General features: G+C 54.2%; 1 long non-coding RNA gene across 1 annotated transcript; it reads left to right on the forward strand.

Annotated features, from left to right (window-relative positions):
• Positions 1-4,614: 4,614 nt before the first annotated feature.
• LOC143766708 (uncharacterized) lies at positions 4,615-11,404 on the forward strand. The gene is made up of 2 exons (XR_013213620.1): positions 4,615-4,692; positions 10,180-11,404. It is a non-coding gene; the product is annotated as an uncharacterized LOC143766708 (long non-coding RNA).
• Positions 11,405-12,079: the final 675 nt, after the last annotated feature.

A 12,079-nucleotide genomic window follows, 5' to 3' on the forward strand; every position in this document is an offset into this window, starting at 1 on the left:
CCTCAAAAGCCCACTTCATGGCCAAAAGCTCCCGATTCCCAATATCATAATTCCGCTCGGCGGGCGAAAATTTACGGGAAAAAAAAGCACAAGGTCTCATCACGGAGCAGTCGGAACTTCTCTGCGACAACACCGCCCCAGCTCCGATTTCAGAAGCGTCGACCTCAACCTGAAAAGGAAGAGCAACATCAGGCTGACGCAACACTGGGGCGGAAGAAAAGCGGCGCTTGAGCTCCCGAAAGGCCTCCACAGCATCAGGGGACCAATCAGCAACATCAGCACCCTTCTTAGTCAAATCAGTCAATGGTTTTACAACATCAGAAAAACCAGCAATAAATCGACGATAAAAGTTAGCAAAGCCCAAAAATTTCTGAAGACTCTTAAGAGAAGAGGGTTGCGTCCAATCACCAATAGCCTGAACCTTGACAGGATCCATCTCGATGGAAGAGGGGGAAAAAATGTATCCCAAGAAAGAAATCTTTTGAACCCCAAAAACACACTTAGAACCCTTCACACACAAGGAATTAGACCGCAAAACCTGAAAAACCCTCCTGACCTGCTGGACATGAGAGTCCCAGTCATCCGAAAAAATCAGAATATCATCCAGATACACAATCATAAATTTATCCAAATAATCGCGGAAAATGTCATGCATAAAGGACTGGAAGACTGAAGGGGCATTTGAAAGACCAAAAGGCATCACCAAATACTCAAAATGGCCCTCGGGCGTATTAAATGCGGTTTTCCACTCATCCCCCTGCTTGATTCGCACCAAATTATACGCCCCACGGAGATCAATCTTAGAGAACCACTTGGCCCCCTTTATACGAGCAAACAAATCAGTAAGCAGTGGTAACGGATATTGATATTTAACCGTGATTTTATTCTAAAGTCGATAATCAATACACGGCCTCAAAGAGCCGTCTTTCTTAGACACAAAGAAAAAACCGGCTCCTAAGGGAGATGACGAAGGACGAATATGTCCCTTTTCCAAGGACTCCTTTATATATTCTCGCATAGCAGCGTGTTCAGGCACAGACAGATTAAATAAACGACCCTTAGGGTATTTACTACCCGGAATCAAGTCTATGGCACAATCGCACTCCCGGTGCGGAGGTAGTGAACCAACCTTGGGTTCTTCAAAAACGTCACGAAAGTCAGACAAAAATTCAGGAATCTCAGAGGGAATAGATGATGAAATGGAAACCAAAGGTACGTCCCCATGAGTTCCTTTACATCCCCAGCTTAACACAGACATAGCTCTCCAGTCGAGGACTGGGTTATGAGATTGCAGCCATGGCAATCCCAGCACCAAAACATCATGTAGATTATACAGCACCAGAAAGCGAATAACCTCCTGGTGATCCGGACTAACACGCATAGTCACTTGTGTCCAGTATTGTGGCTTATTACTAGCCAATGGGGTGGAGTCAATCCCTTTCAGAGGTATCGGAGCCTCCAGTGGCTCCAAATCATACCCACAGCGTTTGGCAAAGGACCAATCCATAAGACTCAAAGCAGCGCCAGAGTCGACATAGGCGTCCGCGGTAATAGATGACAAAGAACAAATCAGGGTCACAGATAGAATAAACTTAGACTGTAAAGTGCTAATTGAAACAGACTTGTCAGGCTTCTTAGTACGCTTAAAGCATGCTGATATAACATGAGTTGAATCACCACAATAGAAGCACAACCCATTTTTTCGTCTAAAATTCTGCCGCTCGCTTCTGGACAGAATTCTATCACATTGCATATTTTCTGGCGTTTTCTCAGTAGACACCGCCAAATGGTGCACAGGTTTGCGCTCCCGCAGACGCCTATCGATCTGAATAGCCATCGTCATGGACTCATTCAGACTCGCAGGCACAGGGAACCCCACCATAACATCCTTAATGGCATCAGAGAGACCTTCTCTGAAAATCGCCGCCAGGGCGCACTCATTCCACTGAGTAAGCACAGACCATTTGCGGAAATATTGGCAGTATATTTCAGCTTCATCTTGCCCCTGAGACAAGGACATCAAGGCCTTTTCCGCCTGAAGCTCTAAATGAGGTTCCTCATAAAGCAACCCCAAGGCCAGAAAAAACGCATCCACATTGAGCAACGCAGGATCCCCTGGTGCCAATGCAAAAGCCCAGTCTTGAGGGTCGCCCCGGAGCAAGGAAATTACAATCCTGACCTGCTGTGCAGGGTCTCCGGCAGAGCGAGACTTCAGGGACAAAAACAATTTGCAATTATTTTTAAAATTTTGAAAGTGAGATCTATTCCCCGAGAAGAATTCAGGCAAAGGAATTCTAGGCTCAGACATAGGTGCATGAACAACAAAATCTTGCAAATTTTGTACCTTAGTGGCGAGATTATTCAAACCTGTAGCTACACTCTGAAGATCCATTTGAAACAGGTGAACACAGAGCCATTCAAGGATTAGAAGGAGAGAAAGAGAGGAAGGCTGCAGTATAGGCAGACTAGCAAGTGATTCAATTAAGAGCACACTCAGAACTAGAGGAAAAAAAAAAAAAATTGTAGCAGACTTCTTTTTTCTCTCCTTTCTCAGCCAGTAATTTAACCCTTTTTTGGGCCGGTCAAACTGTCATGATTCTCAATGGCGAGAGAACATAGCCCAGCATATATGAGAACTAGCTCTTGGAAGATGGAAACTATACTGACCATGAACTAAACCTGCCGCACAACTAGAAGTGGCCGGGTAGCATGCCTACGTTTTTTTAACCCTAGATGCCCAGCGCCAGCCGGAGAACTACCTAATCCTAGCAGAGGAAAAGACAGTCCTGGCTCACCTCTAGAGAAATTTTCCCAAAAGGCAGACAGAGGCCCCCACATATATTGGCGGTGATTTCAGATGAAATGACAAACGTAGTATGAAAATAGGTTTAGCAAAATCGAGGTCCGCTTTCTAGATAGCAGGAAGACAGAAAGGACACTTTCATGGTCAGCAGAAAACCCTATCAAAACACCATCCAGAAATTCCTTTAAGACTCTAGCATTAACTCATAACACCAGAGTGGCAATTTCCGATCACAAGAGCTTTCCAGACACAGTAACGAAACAGCAGCTGTGAACAGGAACAAAATGCAAAAACACACAAGGACAAAAGTCCAACTTAGCTGGGAGTAGTCTAGTAGCAGGAACAAGCACAGAAGGCTTCTGATTACATTGTTGACCGGCAAGAAACTGACAGAGGAGCAAGGTTATATAGCGACTCCCACATCCTGATAGGAGCAGGTGAACAGAGGGGATGATGCACACAAGTTCAATTCCACAAGTGGCCACCGGGGGAGCCCAGAATCCAATTTCACAACAGGAGCCGCTCCAGAGTGCAGGAGGCAGGGCCGGGGATTACTGTGCGAGACTTGGCCGAATCTCACGTGTGTGTGAACCCGGCCTTCGGGTGCGTCACCTAGTTGTAATCAAGGTTACCTGGTTAAGGACCCACTCAGAAGCTTCGCCCTTCCTGAACCAAAACCCAAGCTACGCCTATGTAACATAGTTATTAAAGGGACACTGTCACCCCCTCCAGCCGTTATAAACTAAAAGAGCCATCTTGTGCAGCAGTAATGCTGCATTATAACAAGGTGGCTCTTTTAGTTTTTGGTGCATGTATTCCCAAAATAAAGCGTTTTATAACTTCTCCAAAATACCTGTCTTTCGCCATGGAGGCAGGTCTGAACCCCCCTCTTTGAAGCGCCCAACTGCCATCAGTCATCTCTTCTGAGGCGCTGGTCGCCGCCCCCTCAGCGCTGTTTTCCTCTAAAATCCGGCACCTGCGCTGTGCTCTTCTGCCTGGGGCAGGCGCATTGAGCATTGGCCGTCATACCTCACCTGCTGGGTTCCGGACTGCGCCTGTGCGGGCAGTGTGGCCACCCAGTTACTGAATCCCCGCCCCGCAGTGTGTTATGCATTTGGCACACTGTAGGATGGGGATTCAGTAACTGGGTGGCCACACTGTCCGCACAGGCGCAGTCTGGAACCCAGCAGGTGAGGTATGACGGCCAATGCTCAATGCGCCTGCCCCAGGCAGAAGAGCACAGCGCAGGTGCCGGATTTCAGAGGAAAACAGCGCTGAGGGGGCGGCGACCAGCGCCTCAGAAGAGATGACTGATGGCAGTTGGGCGCTTCAAAGAGGGGGGTTCAGACCTGCCTCCATGGCGAAAGACAGGTATTTTGGAGAAGTTATAAAACGCTTTATTTTGGGAATACATGCACCAAAAACTAAAAGAGCCACCTTGTTATAATGCAGCATTACTGCTGCACAAGGTGGCTCTTTTAGTTTATAACGGCTGGAGGGGGTGACAGTGTCCCTTTAAGGTTGAAGGAAGACTTTAAGTCCATCTAGTTCAACCCATAGTCTAACCTAACATGCCCTAACATGCTGATCCAGAGGAAGGCAAAAAAAACCATGTGCCAAAGAGTAAACTCTACATCACTGTTCACACCACACAGAGACCCCAAAAGAGTCTCCTCAGTGCTGAAGGGGTTAATGTCCCCCCTCAGTAATGGGGAATCTCCAGCACCTACCTCCACCTGCAGAGCCGCACTCCACATATAGGTAGATGCTAGAGTGTATGGGCTCCTTCCAGGTGTGACGTCATTTCCGGGGGCGTGTACTATCGGGAGGGGGCGTGTTCTCCAAGGCGGCAAAGGAAAGCAGCATGACAGCTTGTGGACGCCATGGAGGTCAGTGGTTTCAGGGTGAAAAATGCTACTTGCCGATCGCTATTCGCTATTGGGGGGAGGCCCTGTGGTGGTCGACCTACTTGTCTGTGTGGGGAGTGACCCGTGGTGGGATTTTGGGGGGTGTTGCTGGCTATTGTGGGGGACCGCTGTGGTAGGATTTTGGGGGGCTCCGCTGCTGGCTATTGTGGGGGTTCCCTGCGGTGGGATTTTGGGGGCTCCGCTGCTGGCTATTGTGGGGGTTCCCTGCGGTGGGATTTTGGGGGCTCCGCTGCTGCTGGCTATTGTGGGGGGCCTCCGCTGCTGCTACCTATTGTGGGGGATCCCTGCAGTAGGATTTTGGGGGGCTCTGCTGCTGCTGGCTATTGTGGGGGATCCCTGCGGTGGGATTTTGGGGGGCTCTGCTGCTGCTGGCTATTGTGGGGGACCCCTGTGGTGGGATTTTGGGGGGCTCTGCTGCTGGCTATTGTGGGGGATCCCTGCGGTGGGATTTTGGGGGGCTCCGCTGCTGCTGCTATTGTGGGGGACCGCTGCGGTGTGGTTTTGGGGGTCTCTGCTGCTGTTGGCTATTGTGGGGGACTGCTGCGGTGTGGTTTTGGGGGGCTCCGCTGCTGCTGGCTATTGTGGGGGGACCCCTGTGGTGGGGTTTTGGTGGGCTCCGCTGCTGCTGGCTATTGTGGGGGACCCCTGTGGTGGGGTTTTGGTGGGCTCCGCTGCTGCTGGCTATTGTGGGGGACCGCTGCGGTGTGGTTTTGGGGGGCTCCGCTGCTGCTGGCTATTGTGGGGGACCGCTGCAGTTTTGGTGGGCTCCGCTGCTGCTGGCTATTGTGGGGGACCCCTGTGGTGGGATTTTGGTGGGCTCCGCTGCTGCTGGCTATTGTGGGGGACCGCTGCGGTGTGGTTTTGGGGGGCTCCGCTCCTGCTGGCTATTGTGGGGGACCGCTGCAGTTTTGGTGGGCTCCGCTGATGCTGGCTATTGTGGGGGACCCCTGTGGTGGGATTTTGGTGGGCTCCGCTGCTGCTGGCTATTGTGGGGGACCCCTGCGGTGGGATTTTGGTGGGCTCTGCTGCTGCTGGCTATTGTGGGGGACCGCTGCGGTGTGGTTTTGGGGGGCTCCGCTGCTGCTGGCTATTGTGGGGGGACCCCTGTGGTGGGGTTTTGGTGGGCTCCGCTGCTGCTGGCTATTGTGGGGGACCCCTGTGGTGGGATTTTGGTGGGCTCCGCTGCTACTGGCTATTGTGGGGGATCCCTGCTGTGGGATTTTGGGGGGCTCCGCTGCTGCTGGCTATTGTGGGGGACCCCTGCGGTGGCATTTTGGGGGCTCCGCTGCTGCTGGCTATTGTGGGGGACCGCTGCGGTGTGGTTTTGGGGGGCTCCGCTGCTGCTGGCTATTGTGGGGGACCGCTGCGGTGTGGTTTTGGGAGGCTCCGCTGCTGCTGGCTATTGTGGGGGACCGCTGCAGTTTTGGTGGGCTCCGCTGATGCTGGCTATTGTGGGGGACCCCTGTGGTGGGATTTTGGTGGGCTCCGCTGCTGCTGGCTATTGTGGGGGACCCCTGCGGTGGGATTTTGGTGGGCTCTGCTGCTGTTGGCTATTGTGGGGGACTGCTGCGGTGTGGTTTTGGGGGGCTCCGCTGCTGCTGGCTATTGTGGGGGGACCCCTGTGGTGGGGTTTTGGTGGGCTCCGCTGCTGCTGGCTATTGTGGGGGATCCCTGCTGTGGGATTTTGGGGGGCTCCGCTGCTGCTGGCTATTGTGGGGGACCCCTGCGGTGTGGTTTTGGGGGGTTCCGCTGCTGGCTATTGTGGGGGACCCCTGTGGTGGGGTTTTGGTGGGCTCCGCTGCTGCTGGCTATTGTGGGGGACCCCTGTGGTGGGGTTTTGGTGGGCTCCGCTGCTGCTGGCTATTGTGGGGGACCGCTGCGGTGTGGTTTTGGGGGGCTCCGCTGCTGCTGGCTATTGTGGGGGACCGCTGCGGTTTTGGTGGGCTCCGCTGCTGGCTATTGTGGGGGACCCCTGCGGTGGGATTTTGGGGGGCTCCGCTGCTGCTGGCTATTGTGGGGGACCGCTGCTGTGTGGTTTTGGGGGGCTCCGCTGCTGCTGGCTATTGTGGGGGACCGCTGCAGTTTTGGTGGGCTCCACTGATGCTGGCTATTGTGGGGGGACCCCTGTGGTGGGGTTTTGGTGGGCTCCGCTGCTGCTGGCTATTGTGGGGGACCCCTGTGGTGGGATTTTGGTGGGCTCCGCTGCTACTGGCTATTGTGGGGGATCCCTGCTGTGGGATTTTGGGGGGCTCCGCTGCTGCTGGCTATTGTGGGGGACCCCTGCGGTGGCATTTTGGGGGCTCCGCTGCTGCTGGCTATTGTGGGGGACCGCTGCGGTGTGGTTTTGGGGGGCTCCGCTGCTGCTGGCTATTGTGGGGGACCGCTGCGGTGTGGTTTTGGGGGGCTCCGCTGCTGCTGGCTATTGTGGGGGACCGCTGCAGTTTTGGTGGGCTCCGCTGATGCTGGCTATTGTGGGGGACCCCTGTGGTGGGATTTTGGTGGGCTCCGCTGCTGCTGGCTATTGTGGGGGACCCCTGCGGTGGGATTTTGGTGGGCTCTGCTGCTGTTGGCTATTGTGGGGGACTGCTGCGGTGTGGTTTTGGGGGGCTCCGCTGCTGCTGGCTATTGTGGGGGGACCCCTGTGGTGGGGTTTTGGTGGGCTCCGCTGCTGCTGGCTATTGTGGGGGATCCCTGCTGTGGGATTTTGGGGGGCTCCGCTGCTGCTGGCTATTGTGGGGGACCCCTGCGGTGTGGTTTTGGGGGGGTTCCGCTGCTGGCTATTGTGGGGGACCCCTGTGGTGGGGTTTTGGTGGGCTCCGCTGCTGCTGGCTATTGTGGGGGACCCCTGTGGTGGGATTTTGGTGGGCTCCGCTGCTGCTGGCTATTGTGGGGGACCCCTGCGGTGGGATTTTGGGGGGCTCCGCTGCTGCTGGCTATTGTGGGGGACCGCTGCTGTGTGGTTTTGGGGGGCTCCGCTGCTGCTGGCTATTGTGGGGGACCGCTGCAGTTTTGGTGGGCTCCACTGATGCTGGCTATTGTGGGGGGACCCCTGTGGTGGGATTTTGGGGGGCTCTGCTGCTGCTGGCTATTGTGGGGGACTCCTGCGGTGGGATTTTGGGGGGCTCCGCTGCTGCTGGCTATTGTGGGGGACCCCTGTGGTGGGCTTTTGGGGGGACCTGCTGCTGCTTGCTATTGTGGGATTTTGTGGGGGGGGACTGCTGCTGGCTGTTGTGGTGGACTTCTGTGGTAGGCAACCTGCTTTTGTGAGGGGGGCTGCAGGCTATTGGGGGACCCCTGACCTGCTTGTGGGGGGGGGGCGACCTGCTGCATGCAATTGGGGGTGACCCATTTTAGTGGGGGGGTGACCTGCTTGTGGGGGGGGACCTGCTGCTGGCAATTGGGGGGACCCCTGTGGTGGGATTTAGGGGTGACCTGCTTATGGGGAGACTTGTTTGGGGTGGGAGACCTGCTGCTGGCTATTGGGGTGACCCCTGTGGTGTGATTTGGGGGCGACCTGCATGCGGGGGACCCCTTTTAGTGAGGGTGACCTGCTTATGGTTGGGTTTGGGGAGGCGACCTGCTTGTTGCGGGACCCCTTTTAGTGGGGGCGACCTGCTTGTGGAGGGGTGACCTGCTGGTGGCTATTGATGGGCCCCTGTGGTGGGGTTTGGGGGTGACCTGCTGGCTATTGTTGGGGACCCCTGTGGTGGGGTTTGGAGGTGACGTGCTGCTTACGGGGTGGACCCCTTTTAGTGGGGGCGACCTGCTGCTGGCTATTGGGGAGACCCTGGTGATGGGGTATGAGGGCGACATGCTTGTGGTCGGGTTTTGGGAGGGCGTGACCTGCTGTCTATTGGGGGGGACCCTTGTGGTGGATGTGGGGGGAGACCTGCTGCAAGCTATTGGGGGACCCCTGTGGTAGGATGCGGGGGTGACCTGCTTGTGGTGGGATGTGGGGAGGCGACCTGCATGTGAGGGGTGACCTGCTGCAGGCTATTTGGGGGACCCCTGTGGTGAGATTTGAGGGCGACCTGCTTGTTGTTGAATGTGGGGAGGCGACCTGCTTGTCGTTGAATGTGGGGAGGCGACCTGCTTGTCGTTGAATGTGGGGAGGCGACCTGCTTGTCGTTGAATGTGGGGAGGTGACCTGCTTGTCGTTGAATGTGGGGAGGCGACCTGCTTGTCGTTGAATGTGGGGAGGCGACCTGCTTGTCGTTGAATGTGGGGAGGCGACCTGCTTGTCGTTGAATGTGGGGAGGCGACCTGCTTGTCGTTGAATGTGGGGAGGCGACCTGCTTGTCGTTGAATGTGGGGAGGCGACCTGCTTGTCGTTGAATGTGGGGAGGCGACCTGCTTGTCGTTGAATGTGGGGAGGCGACCTGCTTGTCGTTGAATGTGGGGAGGCGACCTGCTTGTCGTTGAATGTGGGGAGGCGACCTGCTTGTCGTGGAATGTGGGGAGGCGACCTGCTGCTGGCTATTGGGGGGATCCCTTGGTGGGATTTGGGGATGACCTGCTGCTTATAGATGGAACCCTTTTATTGGGGGGTGACCTGCTGCTTACTGGGGGATCCCTTTTATTGGGGGCGACCTGCTTATGGGTTGGGTTTGGGGGGGGGGCTGAAGAGGGTTTAAGCTGGGTGGGGGGTGGACATCGAAGGGGGTGTGTGCTGGGTGGGGGGGTCCACGTCCGATGGGTGTTGGATGTCCGATGGGGGTTTGTGGGGGTTGGACATCCGAAGGGGGTGTGTGCTGGGTGGGGGGGTCCACGTCCGATGGGGGTTTGTGCTCGGGAGGGGGGGTCCACGTGTGATGGGGGTTTGTGCGGGGTGGGGGGTCTGCATCTGGGGGTTTGCTGGGTGGGGGGTTCCGCGTCCGGTGGGGGTTGGACGTCCGATGGTGGTTTGTGGGGGTTGGACGTCCGATGGGGGTTGGACGTCCGATGGGGGTTTGTGGGGGTTGGACGTCCGATGAGAGTTTAAGCTGGGGTGGCGTTCGATTGGAGGGGTGTCTGATGGGATTTATGGTTGGGGCAGGGGGCGCCATATTTGGATTTACGCTTGAGGGGAGGGAATGTCTGGTGGGCTTTGGATTTATCCTGTGGGGTCCGCTGGTTAATGTGAGGTGGATGTTCCTGACTGGGGGAGCGAGGTTATGCTGTGTGGCCATCTGGTTGATGGGGGGGGGGGGGGGGGGCTAATGCTTCATTGGGGTACACAAAAAAAATATGAGTGTATGCTGCTTATGCTATGCAAAAAAAAAAGGTATTTCCCTGTAGAGTAGGCCACACCACCAACTGGCACGAAGCTAATCCTTTTTAGCTTAATGTCAGTAGGAGGCAGACATGGGTCTGGACCACCCAGCTCAGTTCTGACTTAGGTTTTGGGGGGTTTTTTTTATTAACGATTTTCCTTTTTCTTTTTTTTTTCTTTTTTTTTTTTTTTTTCAGATACGGCTTTTGAGGGCGACAGTGGAATTGTCACTCTAATCTCCCACCTAGAATTGTCACTACCATATCATCTGTGGTCTACGAGGCAAGGCCCTAACACATCAAAAGTGTTTGTGGTTCCCCAGAGGACGGTCCATGCCACGAATCCCCCTACCCTCTGGGCCCCCCCCAGAGCCAGATAGAGTAGGGAGGGAAGACCAATCCGTTATGTGCCAGCCGCCGAAAGGTCTGCGTCCAGGTTATTCCATGCCCATCTTCATCATCGGTCTGTGAAGAATGATGTGTGACCTTCAGGACAGGTATATCCTACCAGGCAGTGAGGGGGCTACTTTAAAAAAAAAAAAAAAAAAAAAAAATGGAAAGGACAGGACAAGTATGTCCTAGTTTGCCCCTGAGCAATATGGACATCTTCTGGGGAAACCTTCCTATTCATGCAGCCTCCATGTTTTCCAGAGGCTCCTGTGACCCTGCTCTTAAAATATCCAGGCTTCGGTCTAGGCCTTCTCTGGTGGCCGGTCCACACCGCCAGTGCCCTGAACAATCATGCACGCCAACTTTCTAGTGTGTCCTACTCTGCACCTATCAGTTTAAGAGTACTTCGCTTCTGCAACAGAGGACTAAAGTCTGCCTCCCAAGAGATCTGCTGTTCAATTTTGGTTGTTTTGGAAATGTTCTGTCCAAAAAAACGACGGGACAACTCTCCGACCCGCCAGGAAAAGATGAGACCTTCCTTTAGGCCAACCCCCTCCTGGCATCCATGAACCCACCAGCACTGGTCTGCTAGGCCTGGATCTAGCAGACTCTCTTCGACATGATGGGGCGTTCCCACCTTGGATGTTTCTCAGGGTCGGCTGCCGTGTCCTTCACAATTCAAGGCCGGTATTACGATCTCTGGTCTGGGACACCGAAACCTCAGACATCGGAGGCAGGCCTGGGGGGAACAGAGCCACATACCAAACCGACAGTCCAACCCACATGCACCAACAGCATACTACAGTTTTACAATACTTTAGAAATGCATAAAATGAAACAAGCAAAGGCATAAAGTTATTCAATGCAAAAAAATGCAGTTTTATAAAATTGGAAATGTTTCTATATCTAATGGTAAAATGATATTTATCCAGTATTTCTATAAGTAAAAGTCTGAGATTTCTGTGGGAAATGGTAATTTGTTCCTCTTAAACCAGTTCTGAATGTAAATAAAACATTACTCTGATGAAGTCTCCACATTGTATTTTCGCCTTTCATTTCATGCGCAGGGCAGGACAAGCCCATGATGTATCTGTGTAACACATGGAAGGTGCTATAATAACAGCCGTAGGCTGGTTTCACACCAGCGTTCGGCAGGGCTGCGGATGGCAGCCTTCTTCCTCCGTTAAGGCTACTTTCACACTAACGTCGCTTGCTGTACGTCTCAATGCGTCATTTTGGAGGAAAAACGCATCCTGCAAAGTTGCCTGCATGATGCGTTTTTTCTCCATAGACTTTCATTAGCAACACATTGGGACGGATTGTCACACGTCGCATCCATCATGCGACAGATGCGTCGTGTTTTAGCGGACCGTCGGCACAAAAAAAAGTTCCATGTAACTTTTTTGTGCGTCGAGTCCGCCATTTTCGACCGCGCATGCGTGGCCGAAACTCCGCCCCCTCCTCCCCGGAACTCACAATAGGCCCCGGATGCGTTGTAAAACTGCCTCCGCTGCCCACGTTGTTCTACATAAAACACACTGTCCGTCGGGCCGACGGTTTGCGACTGCCCGTACCGACTGACTAGTGTGAAAGTAGCCTTAGCCCTGCTCACTGCCACAACTCTTCATTCAGTTCCGCCTACGTCTGCATGCGTCCTGCATACCCTATCTTTAATATTGGGTACGCAGGCCAAGCGGATGCCTCCGCA

Source organism: Ranitomeya variabilis, chromosome 4 (assembly GCF_051348905.1).
Source record: "Ranitomeya variabilis isolate aRanVar5 chromosome 4, aRanVar5.hap1, whole genome shotgun sequence".
NCBI lineage: Eukaryota > Metazoa > Chordata > Amphibia > Anura > Dendrobatidae > Ranitomeya > Ranitomeya variabilis.